This window comes from Parasteatoda tepidariorum, chromosome 2 (assembly GCF_982258835.1).
Source record: "Parasteatoda tepidariorum strain Cologne lab strain chromosome 2, Ptep-v5.0, whole genome shotgun sequence".
NCBI classification, from domain to species: domain Eukaryota; kingdom Metazoa; phylum Arthropoda; class Arachnida; order Araneae; family Theridiidae; genus Parasteatoda; species Parasteatoda tepidariorum.
The window spans coordinates 92,884,437-92,896,925 of NC_141756.1; the positions used below are offsets into that span (position 1 = coordinate 92,884,437).

General features: G+C 28.6%; 1 protein-coding gene across 1 annotated transcript in view; it reads right to left on the bottom strand.

The window, feature by feature from the left end:
- LOC107449698 (diuretic hormone class 2) overlaps positions 1-8,775 on the bottom strand; it is a 77,647-nt gene extending 68,872 nt beyond the window's left edge. Inside the window, exon 1 of the mRNA XM_071177836.2 lies at positions 8,635-8,775. The gene's annotated coding sequence lies outside the window, so the exon portion shown is untranslated. The remainder of the gene's footprint in view (positions 1-8,634) is intronic.
- Between the last annotated feature and the right edge of the window lie 3,714 nt (positions 8,776-12,489).

A 12,489-nucleotide genomic window follows, 5' to 3' on the forward strand; every position in this document is an offset into this window, starting at 1 on the left:
TGTTCCTAGCAGTGTTAGACCAGGTCCATGACGTTATGCACCCTCAAAAAATCCAACACCGTCAATGGATCATCTGCTAAATCCTGCTTGGTGAGCCCCAGGCACGCGAGGATGTGGTGAGGCGAAGCCTGCTCGGCAGAACTGTTGTTACAAATTTCAAAGTTCTTGGTTCCTTCGGAAAATTTCATTGATTTAAGCTGACCACTTCGAAAGCGGACAAGAATAGTTTGTTCCTGTCTACTAAAACCTTGGGTCAGGGAGCCTCCAGGTCGAGAACACTGATACCATGGGTGCTTTGGGGGACATTCCAAGTGGTCTTGTTTTTGTGTTTTATTTTTGAGAAGATTTCCAAAAAGGTGAGGGATGCCGACGACACAGAGAAACTGAAGAATAAAATAAACTAAACACGTAAAGAGATTAATGAAAAAAATAAAGGCAGGCGATAAAATTAGAAGCAAGAGGCAATTTTTAGAACAACAGAAAGTTGTTGATATTTTAGAGGATAGTTTTTGAGTTTTTGAATTTGAAGTTTATACTAACCCGTTACTGGTTTTTCTACGTTTTTTTTTAAAAGTTTATTCTAACCCGTTACGGGATTTTCTATATTTTATTGAAAGATTATTACCGACCCCTTGCGGATAATTTAATGTCGTTACTGTATTTGTTGTGCGAAATAAATGTTTTTTTTTAATAAAGCAAACAACTGTTTCTTAATATAGCTTGATACGTTACAGTAGTAACGAAATACGAATGAGAATTTAATTATTCGAAAAGTCTATCTTAAATGGTAATAGATATAAATCATTTTGAATGGTAAAATGTACTAAAAATAATTTTGTTATAATTTTGTAATATAAAAAAATCACCCCATTTCCTGCGTGAGTAACAAACAGTGTAAGGAAGTATAAAAATTTTAAAATCCGAAGCACTATGTTCCCTTTTATAATTAAAATATTTTCTGTTCACACCCTATTGTAAAACAGTTCCTTCTTAAACTATATAACAATGCTCTGAGTTGAAAATGCTTGGGGTTTCTACCAAAATAACCTTTTAAAAAGGATTTCCATTAATCTTACATGCAAATACATGGTGGTTTAAAATTATTAAAAATGGAAAAGAAAATGTATCATTATTAACAACTGAAATGCATGCTAAACTAAACAAACCACAAAACTTATTTCACAGATCTTTTTTCTAAATTTTTAAAAGGTCAAAATAATTTACTTTGTCTTATGTAAGCACCTTGTCTGATATAATTGTCTTATAGTTTCGAATCTACTTCATATAATTTTTGAATTATACAATGATATATAAAAGAATTTAATATAATCCGAGTATACTTTAAATATTAACTTTAGAGAAATATTAAGAAACCACACAAAATTTCTTATTTGGTTAATGTCATGTTAACCCATATAATCCATCATTTGGTTATTACTCCATATAATCCATTATTTGGTTGCTTTATAATATCCTATATATTCAAGCATTTGTTTATTTCTCCATATCACCCTATTTAATCCTTTATTTGGTTCGAAAATTGTTTCAAAAGAAAAGAAATTCATATTTTTCGATGAAGCGTTTGAATATAATTTAATTACGAACATCATCGGTTTATTCGAGGCAGTACATAGCTTATATGAATTAAGCCATGGCAAATTCTAGATTTTCCAAAGTAGTTGCAGCAGTACTGTGTATTGTGTCAATCACTAATAATAATTATTATTCATTATTATTCATTCTATTAATAATAACTATAAGTAGTAATAATTGATATTAATAATAATTATAATAATTATTATTCTATAACTTTTGCTTAACGTTTCCGAAACATGTTATCGTCGTAGTTGTCGTAGTTAATTTACGTCTCACTAGAGCTGCACGATGGGCTATTGGCGACGGTCTGGGAGACACCCCTGAGGATGATACGAAGACATGCAGTAACAATTTTGAACCTCTGCAGAGAGGATGGCACCCCCGCTTCGGTAGCCCGACGACCTGCACGCAAAGTCTAGCACTTTACGGTAGAACATTTTAACGAGGGACCAATACCGCACACCCTCGGTCCCTACGTAGACTGATCCAAGTGGTCACCCACCCGCACACTGACCGTAGCCAGTGATGCTTGACTTCGGTGATCTGCTGGGAACCGCGTCTTAACGATCTTAACTGCGGGGCCGAAACATGTTATAGTTATAGTGACCAGACATTATGCATTCATTATAAGACAGCTAATTTTGTTTAACCATAAAATGTGTCAAATTTAGCTACTTCAAAAATGTTTAAATGTATATGTAGAATGATATGTTACAGGGTGTTCCGTATGAACCACCCATAATAGGTAGTTTTTTTAATAATTCTTTCAAAATGAGGTAAAAAAACATACATATTAAGGTTTCAGCTAATATTTAAGTAAAAAATAATGCTATTGATAAATTACTAATAAGGAAGGAGGAACAAAATTCATTAAAACATATTTTATTGCTGGAAGACGCAGAGATGAGTTGAAAGAAGATTGCTGTAAACACCCTCATGTTTCGTCAACCAATCAAACGAAACTTTATGTTCACAATCCCGCTTTCCTCACAAGTGATTTAATAGATTTCAATATATTTTTAGTTTTATTCATGTTTAAGAGTCTTTTAATGTGCATATTTTTTCTTCAATTTTAGCACGTAACAAAAGATACATAAGGGTCGGTTATTATGAGATTATTAGTCATGTCTAATGCTTTATTTTCTCATTTAAAATATTAAATAAAATATTTCCAGTAGGAAATGCTGTTATAACCATAAGTTACGACTTTAAAATGAAGCATTTGTGTAAAATCACTGATTTTTATTCCTCTTTACAAGGCCCTAATGCCCCAAATAAGGTTGAAAGACAGTTTTTCAGAATATAAAATTTAAATGGGAACGAAAACATCATTAAAAAAATTCCCCATTACACTGAAATACTAAACATTTCACTTTTCCGCTTATATTACAACTCAACGTTCTAATTAAAGAAAATAGCTGAATCATCTGTATGACAAAATAAAAAAAAACAAAGAATTTTGCAAAACATTCATAATAAAATTGGATTAGAACTGAAACCAAACCACTTCGACTTAGCTGCAACGAATTCCCTTCAACTTCAGCTACGACTTAATAATCCTATATTTTTTTCAGAATTAAAAAGGATCATTATTTATATAACTAAATGTGCGACAATAGTTCTTGCTTAAATATTTTTACACGAAGAGAAACTGATATAACTAAATTTTCATTATTAATTTCTTTAATATTGCCAAAACTGCTAACAATATTTTCTTCATATAAAACATTTTTATTGTAAAATTTTATTACATAATTCATTTTAACATATCTTACTTAAAACAAGCATTCAATCTCCGTTTTTATTAAAAAATATACAAAGCGAGACAAGAAGCTGTTTATAACACAGGAAAAAAAATGAAATTCCAAGTATGAAAAAATATTATTTAAGAAAACAATAAATTTTCAAAATACGTTTCACTGATATAAACTTTTATTTTCATAATCAATCATTTAATTTTATATATATATGAGTTTTAAAATCAAGTCAGTATTGAAAAAACATTAAAGTTCCAAAATCTATTATCGCTGTTTTTAATAAAATTTTCACTCAGCACAACTTAACCAAATTTATGCTTCAAAAAATTTGAATGCAAAATTCAAACAAAATTTGCAATATAAAAATAATTAATTACCGATACAGGTCCATCCAATTTCAATCATATAAAATTTAACATTTAATCTTTATTTATCATGTCAGTTGAACATAACAATCTAAACCGAAACTGGACGAAGATGAATTGCTTTATAGGAAAAAATGCTGTTTTACTGTTTTAGCTTTGTAGTACGAATTAATATTATTTTTAATTACATTTAAAAACTAACATATCAATGGATTTTACGGAAAAGTTTGAGCCACTGTTAACCAATATATTTAAAGTTATTTTTTGTACACTATTCTATTCCACAATAACAAATATTTAGAATAGTTATGAATTAGGCATTTTTTTCTCTTTCATACGTAATTAGCGAACAAACTACGCAAAACTCATTACTTGAGTTTATTAACTAAAATGAGTTATGCTTTTAATCAAGATTCAAAATATTTCCCGGCATATATAAATTGAGTTTATTAAAAAAATTTCCAGATTCGTCAGCAATTAACCAACCTAAACAAGATTCTTTTAAAAATATGTTCCTGAAATATAAATATCATAAAACAAGTCACTTAGCTGATTTCGGTAACTTTTCGGTAGCTTTACAAATTATTTTAATTTAAAACAAGGTTTTTTAAACAAGCAAAACTATTTATAAATTTTAAGCTTACTATAACCTTTTCAATTTACCTAAACTTATGATCAAATAACTCCGGATATTTAAAAGGAAAACCTTATTATGTTGAAAAATATTATATATTTTCAATGAAAATAGATTTTCGAATGAGAATTCTACAAACTTATACAAAAATAGAAATAAATAAGAAATCTGAAAGGAAATATCTTGTTTCAATTTACTATTAAGTAGCAATATTTAAATAAAGATTGATAAAATAACATTTATGCTAGTAAAATGAACAAATGGTCACTAAAATCTGCATTAAAATAAAACCGCAACGTATTAAAACACCTAAATTGACGATATTTTTACATTTATGCATTGACTTCTGTTTTATCGCCACAAATAAGACATTTAAATTTTGCTTTTGCTTAATTCTTATTTTCATATCTGACCTACTGCTGAGATATTGTTTTTCCAAAATTATGTTATGAAAAACTCAGATGAAGTTCTATTAACAAAACATACAACTTATCAAAAAAATTCATGAACATCAAAACTTAAACACATGTTTTTTTTTAGGAAAAAATCTTGTTAAATAACTAAGAAATTTCTCTTAAATATTAATAGAAAAAGAAATCATGCTTCTCCTTTTAACTATTAAATTTCTCGTTATAAAACTTTAAACATTTTATTAACTTTATTGCAAAACTACTTTCTCATAATACATATATTAATTTTTAACACACATAAACAAATTTTTTTTATTAGTATGCCGTTAAATGATTTAAAAAATGATTCATAAATTTTATTAGAATTAAGATAATTAAGGAAAATGAAATAAAATGAGATAAACATACATGTATATAGATAGATAGATACATGTAAATTTAGCTACGAAGTCATAGAAAGAAAAATTTAAGTTAATGAAGTTTGACAATGAAGTTTAAGTTAAAGAAAAAAGGTTTTTATAATAAAAAATTAATAAGACCAATATTGTTTTATATTATATTTTTAATAGAGTAAATGTTTTGATTGCAAAAAATAAGCATAAATTGGTATGCATAATTTCAGCACCAAAATGCTATCAAATAATGTAGAGAATCACATTAAAATAAAAAGTAAAAAATTTCCTTCACTATCAAGTTTTTTTAAAAAATGAGTATCATTTTCTGAATGCGAAATAAAAATAAATTTGAATGCGAAAAACTCCATTATATGTCTTGTCACTTTTTAAAACTCTTATGATTTGTATTGGAATGCCTTTTCGCTGTTATATTATATAGAATTCCCATAAAAGTATACTGGTTTGTTTTTACATGTTACGTTAATGTTACATGACCATAAAAAAGACATAAACTAAACAACTGAATTTACGTGACTTGTTAAAGAAAAAATCTTTTCTTTCATTTTGTATTATGAATTCGGCCAATGGAAGCAAATTTCAAAGATAACTTGAAATATCCTTATTTTGGTTTATCGATCTCTGCAGATTTAATTCTTTAAACATTTATTATATAAGCTTTTAATATCAAGTAATGTGAGTCAACAGGATTAATCTCTGATCTATTTTCTCAAATTCTTAACTACCACAGGGCACGAAGAAAGGACACTTAGCTGTAACTAATATACTGTAATTTAGCAGTTAATTCTTTTATTTTTCCTAAGGATTAGGATATTTAACTTATAACAGTGAACTGAAGATATTAGGTATTTAGGCACTCTTTCTAAATAATTGTTAAAATATATTTTCTTTAAAGACAGATATTTTAATATTGGGCATTTTCATATTATTTTAAGGATAGATAATTGAAAGAATAATTACTATTATTTTACTATTTTTAAGGAACACTGTAAAAAAAAGTTAGAATCAAATTATGGTAGAAAGCACCAGCACTTTCGGTACACCATAAGTAAAATCCATTTTTACTGTAAAATTTTATAATGTTAATTTTACTATAAAATATTATACAGTAAATTTTACTGTACAATATTACACAATATTTAATTAATTAATGAGAGTGATTCAATGCTTTTACGGAAATTATTACTATAAAAATTAATTACGGTATATTTGTTCCGGTAAAAATGCATTTTAAGAAAAAAAGTACCGAAACCTGAGTGTCAGTACTTTTTACCGTAATTTGATCTGAATTTTTTTACAGTGGTGATCATACTGAAAGCAAAGTTCAAACAACTTAAATTTTGTAAAATGATAATATGTTTTATAATATTAGTAAAATTTTTTTATCATAGCTAATTCATAAAGCTTATTGTTAGTTTAGGTTTTTGCAATAATGTCAGCCATTAAGACATTTTTCTTTAAACTTTTATTCTAAATCTATAATACTATGCAGTTTTGAGAATTTTATCACTTTGCGAATTGTTCATAAAGTAAGATGCGGAAAGTTTTGAATTATCGTATTGTCTACTCGGTTTAGCTAGCGAGAATAAAAACTGAAAGTAATTATTAAAATTATTTCAATTTAATTACCATATTAATTTAATTTTTTAATAATATTATCTGCTATATGTATAGAAATAAATACGTCAAATTGTTTTAAGCATGCCCAATTGAGTATTCAATAGAATAAACTATCATACTTATCATATAATAAAAACAAAACTTAGCATTTCAATGTTGAGCAGTAGCAAATACAAATGAATTATTTAAATCTTAACAAATCTCTGTATATTATTGTGTATACAGTTTATGAATAAATAATAAAAAAAGCTTTTTAAATCCGATGAGTACGTTTATGGCTCTTATTTTTCAAAATGATGGAATGGTGTACATTGTGTCAATAATATATTTTTTAAACTAATAACTATTTTCTTTCCACTTCGTATCATTCAGTTTTACCCTAATAAAAGAATTTTTTTCTAAAATAAATATCAGAATGCACTAGAAATTGTCATTTATTCAAAGACGATAATTTAACTCACAATACTGGAAAAGTAAAAGGGCTAACTCTTAATTTGGAATTTTATAAAAATAAGTATGCCATAATATTTAAAATATGTAATATATTATATGAATAAATTTAAAATGTTGCTAACATTTTTGTTTTTACGTTTTGAGTAAAATATAACTGCTCTATTAATTTTTATGCGAAACAAAGTATAAAGAGTGTTTAAATATAAATTAAAGAAATCAATGAAATTTCATATTATTATTTTCCACTTATACTTTAACGATATTTAAAGTACTTTAAATTATTAAAATCGTAAAAAAAAAATTATAAATATTAATCTCTGTAAATTTTTTACTATGTTACTGTTCCTATTTTATAATTATAATTTAATACGTAATAATTTTAATTTAATACGTATTACTTTACTCAAAATTGTCTTTTTTCTATTCATTTCGCATTGTTCAAAATTCAAAAAAATAAATAAATCATTACACATCGCACGACAAATAAACATGCATATTTTTGAACTTAAAATTTTGTGTTTATTAGTAAAATCACTTCTCAAGGTAACGGTTTAAAGCAATAAAATAACTTTTTATCTAATATCCTTTATTTTATACTTTAATATAACATAATAGTACTATATAAGAGTACTTTAGTATAATATAATAGTAATTAATATTAATATATTAGTATCTAAAATTTTAAAAATGACGACAATTAAAACTTGATGTCTTTTAACAGGTTTTCTTTCTGAAATCACGGTAAAACTATATTTCCAAATTATTCTTATTTAATTTTATATTATTTTTTTAATAGCTTAACTGTCTCAAAAAATAACCATAATTCTGGTTAATAATACCAAAATGTGCGGTTTTTAAACCATTTTTCCATTCATTTGGTATTGGTTTCCCAGAAATTCGAGTTTTCAAAATTATAGTTCTTATTACCACACATTTAGTAAAGTAACACAAAATTGAAAAATTAATTTTGCCGAAAAAGTGGTTTTTAGGTCATGATCTAAGATATCATGATTAAATTAGAAAGTTTTACTACATTAAAAAAAATTTATCACACATTATAAAACTATATTGTTAATTTTACCAAAATCGTTACCAAAAAGCTTCGGTAAAAATTACCAAGCCTTATGATGTTCCTATACATCCAGAAACATGGTAAGTTTTACCATATTCTGATAGTTCTTAGCATCTCAGTACACATTTGATTTTAAAGTTAACTAAGAATATTAAATGCCATATTTCGGCATTAATGTTAAAAAACAGTTTTAACTTTAGTATTTTTCTAAAAAGTTTGCATAGCAATCTAAGATTAAAAAACCATTCATCACTAAAAATAAATCAATATTATTCTAATTCAGATAACGAAAAATAGAAATCAAACTTAATTACCTAATAAATAGTAATTTCTTCAATTCAGTTGAAGGTCAGATATAACTGTTGAATTAAGAAATTTTAAAAAAAATTTCTTTCGTTGATATCAGGTATTTCTTCTTTTCTAGATTCTGATATTTCACTAAAATTCGGGAGCGCGCAATAACGAAGTGCTTTTATAGTCATCGTTCTCGGCGTCAGAATGACGTCATCGAGCGCGCGAAAATCACCAGTTGCTGCAATTCGTCCAATCTTTTCTCTCCAGTTCTCCTTTTCTTAAAATCCAACTCCCCTGATACGTTCTTGTAAGAACATAGGCGGGATTAAGTGGCTTAAAGGTGCTTTCTTTAATTATTTTTTTTTCTTCACTTTGATGTTGAATTATTAATTTACACACTTGAACGGAATATCTTTCTTAATTCTATTTTGTTTCTTTTTGAAACGGAAAGAATATCCGTTTTAACAGAAATATAGTACAGAAGTTTCTAGTCTAAAATAATCACCCTCTTACTCTCTTATTTTTTCAAGCCAGATATCATTTTATTAGTTTTCGCTTTACTGACTGTAATTAGCTAAGATTATTATTACCGAACATCTTAATGAAAATAAAAAAATTTTATATTTTTTTTTATTAGTTTGAAACTTATTTTAGAAAAATGAAGCAATCCTATAGCAGTCCGTTTTAGGCCAGAAGGGTCGAGAACGTAAGGTCACAACAATTTTATAGCTAACGGCAAGGTGGTGAGAATGAGATCAGTTTCGCACACCGATCGCCTTTACTTCATATTACCGATTACCTTTAATTCATAGTACCTATTACTTATTACCTCGTATGTACTGATCTGAAGCTGAGTGGGATTTTAGTCGTGACTGAGGATAGAGCTCGTAGTGTTGCACACCGGCCTCCTTTACTTCATAGTGACTTCTACCTTTAATTCATAGTACCTATTACCTTTAATTCATAGTACCGATTACTTATCATCTGGTATCTATTGATCTGAAACTGAGTGGAATTTTAGCCGTGACTGAGGATAGAGCTCGTAGTGTTGCACACCGGCCTCCGTTACTTCATAGTGACTACTACCTTTAATTCATAGTACCTATTACCTTTAATTCATAGTACCTATTACCTTTAATTCATAGTACCGATTACTTATCATCTGGTATCTATTGATCTGAAGCTGAGTGGGATTTTAGCCGTGACTGAGGATAGAGCTCGTAGTGTTGCACACCGGGCTCCTTTACTTCATAGTGACTACTACCTTTAATTCATAGTACCTATTACCTTTAATTCATAGTACCGATTACTTATCATCTGGTATCTATTGATCTGAAGCTGAGTGGGATTTTAGCCGTGACTGAGGATAGAGCTCGTAGTGTTGCACACCGGCCTCCTTTACTTCATAGTGACTTCTACCTTTAATTCATAGTACCTATTACCTTTAATTCATAGTACCGATTACTTATCATCTGGTATCTATTGATCTGAAACTGAGTGGAATTTTAGCCGTGACTGAGGATAGAGCTCGTAGTGTTGCACACCGGCCTCCGTTACTTCATAGTGACTACTACCTTTAATTCATAGTACCTATTACCTTTAATTCATAGTACCTATTACCTTTAATTCATAGTACCGATTACTTATCATCTGGTATCTATTGATCTGAAACTGAGTGGAATTTTAGCCGTGACTGAGGATAGAGCTCGTAGTGTTGCACACCGGCCTCCGTTACTTCATAGTGACTACTACCTTTAATTCATAGTACCTATTACCTTTAATTCATAGTACCTATTACCTTTAATTCATAGTACCTATTACCTTTAATTCATAGTACCGATTACTTATCATCTGGTATCTATTGATCTGAAACTGAGTGGAATTTTAGCCGTGACTGAGGATAGAGCTCGTAGTGTTGCACACCGGGCTCCTTTACTTCATAGTGACTACTACCTTTAATTCATAGTACCTATTACCTTTAATTCATAGTACCTATTACCTTTAATTCATAGTACCGATTACTTATCATCTGGTATCTATTGATCTGAAACTGAGTGAAATTTTAGCCGTGACTGAGGATAGAGCTCGTAGTATTGCACACCGGCCTCCGTTACTTCATAGTGACTACTACCTTTAATTCATAGTACCTATTACCTTTAATTCATAGTACCTATTACCTTTAATTCATAGTACCGATTACTTATCATCTGGTATCTATTGATCTGAAGCTGAGTGGGATTTTAGCCGTGACTGAGGATAGAGCTCGTAGTGTTGCACACCGGGCTCCTTTACTTCATAGTGACTACTACCTTTAATTCATAGTACCTATTACCTTTAATTCATAGTACCGATTACTTATCATCTGGTATCTATTGATCTGAAGCTGAGTGGGATTTTATCCGTGACTGAGGATAGAGCTCGTAGTGTTGCACACCGGCCTCCTTTACTTCATAGTGACTTCTACCTTTAATTCATAGTACCTATTACCTTTAATTCATAGTACCGATTACTTATCATCTGGTATCTATTGATCTGAAACTGAGTGGAATTTTAGCCGTGACTGAGGATAGAGCTCGTAGTGTTGCACACCGGCCTCCGTTACTTCATAGTGACTACTACCTTTAATTCATAGTACCTATTACCTTTAATTCATAGTACCTATTACCTTTAATTCATAGTACCGATTACTTATCATCTGGTATCTATTGATCTGAAGCTGAGTGGGATTTTAGCCGTGACTGAGGATAGAGCTCGTAGTGTTGCACACCGGGCTCCTTTACTTCATAGTGACTACTACCTTTAATTCATAGTACCTATTACCTTTAATTCATAGTACCTATTACCTTTAATTCATAGTACCGATTACTTATCATCTGGTATGTATTGATCTGAAACTGAGTGGAATTTTAGCCGTGCCTGAGGACCGAGATCCCAGTTTTTCACACCGGTTGCCTTTACTTCATAGTGACTATTACCTTAAACTCATAGTACCTATTACGTATTATCTGGTACCTATTGATCTGAAGCTGAGTGGGGTTCAAGATGTGACCGGGGATACAAATCCAATCCTTCACAATGACTGTGTGTGCTTTGTCTTGAAACAAATTAAATATAAAATCATTATCACTTTTTTAGCAAACAAAACAAAAAAATTTTAATATTTCAACAGACATAGCTTAGTTTGACTTATAGGAAATAACAACAAAAAAAAATAAACTGTCGACTGAAGAAAATGTAAATACATATAAAAGTCTTAATATTTAAAACAGAAATTAGATTATAAAAGTTTCGCTTGGTTGAAAATTCAACAAACACTATGAAAAAATGTTTTCAGTCATTACTTGTTGATATTTTATGCTATGTTTTAAAATTTAAAATTTATTTAATTTTATTTAAAAAATTTATGTTTTTGGCTTGATAATTTTTATGCTTTGTAACTTGAAAAATCTACTTTATATAAAAAAGAAAGAAATTTGATTACATGATGTGGGTAAATAGCAAGGTAGAAAAACCATATTATTATTGTACAATTTAATCAAACCTGAATTCCCGATATTATAGCCCAATCTTGAAGAACTCAATCTTAATTTAACTCATTATTGATACTTCATCAGTGTTGCGAAGTTATTATTTTTCAAAGTATGGTTAATACAGTTTATAAAGTTCAACATTAAACCCATTTCTCACATGGGCTTACTTTTGAAATCTCGTTTCAATTTACGAGTAGAAAACAGTTTTCTTTCTTTGCTAAAGCTCTTAGAATCGTACACTCAGAAAAAAAAGTATTTCCAAAACAATCAGAATGTAGTAAAATATACCGTGTTTTTTGTTTCATGAGAACACTGAAAAGTTCAATAATTTTTAAAAATGTGCTA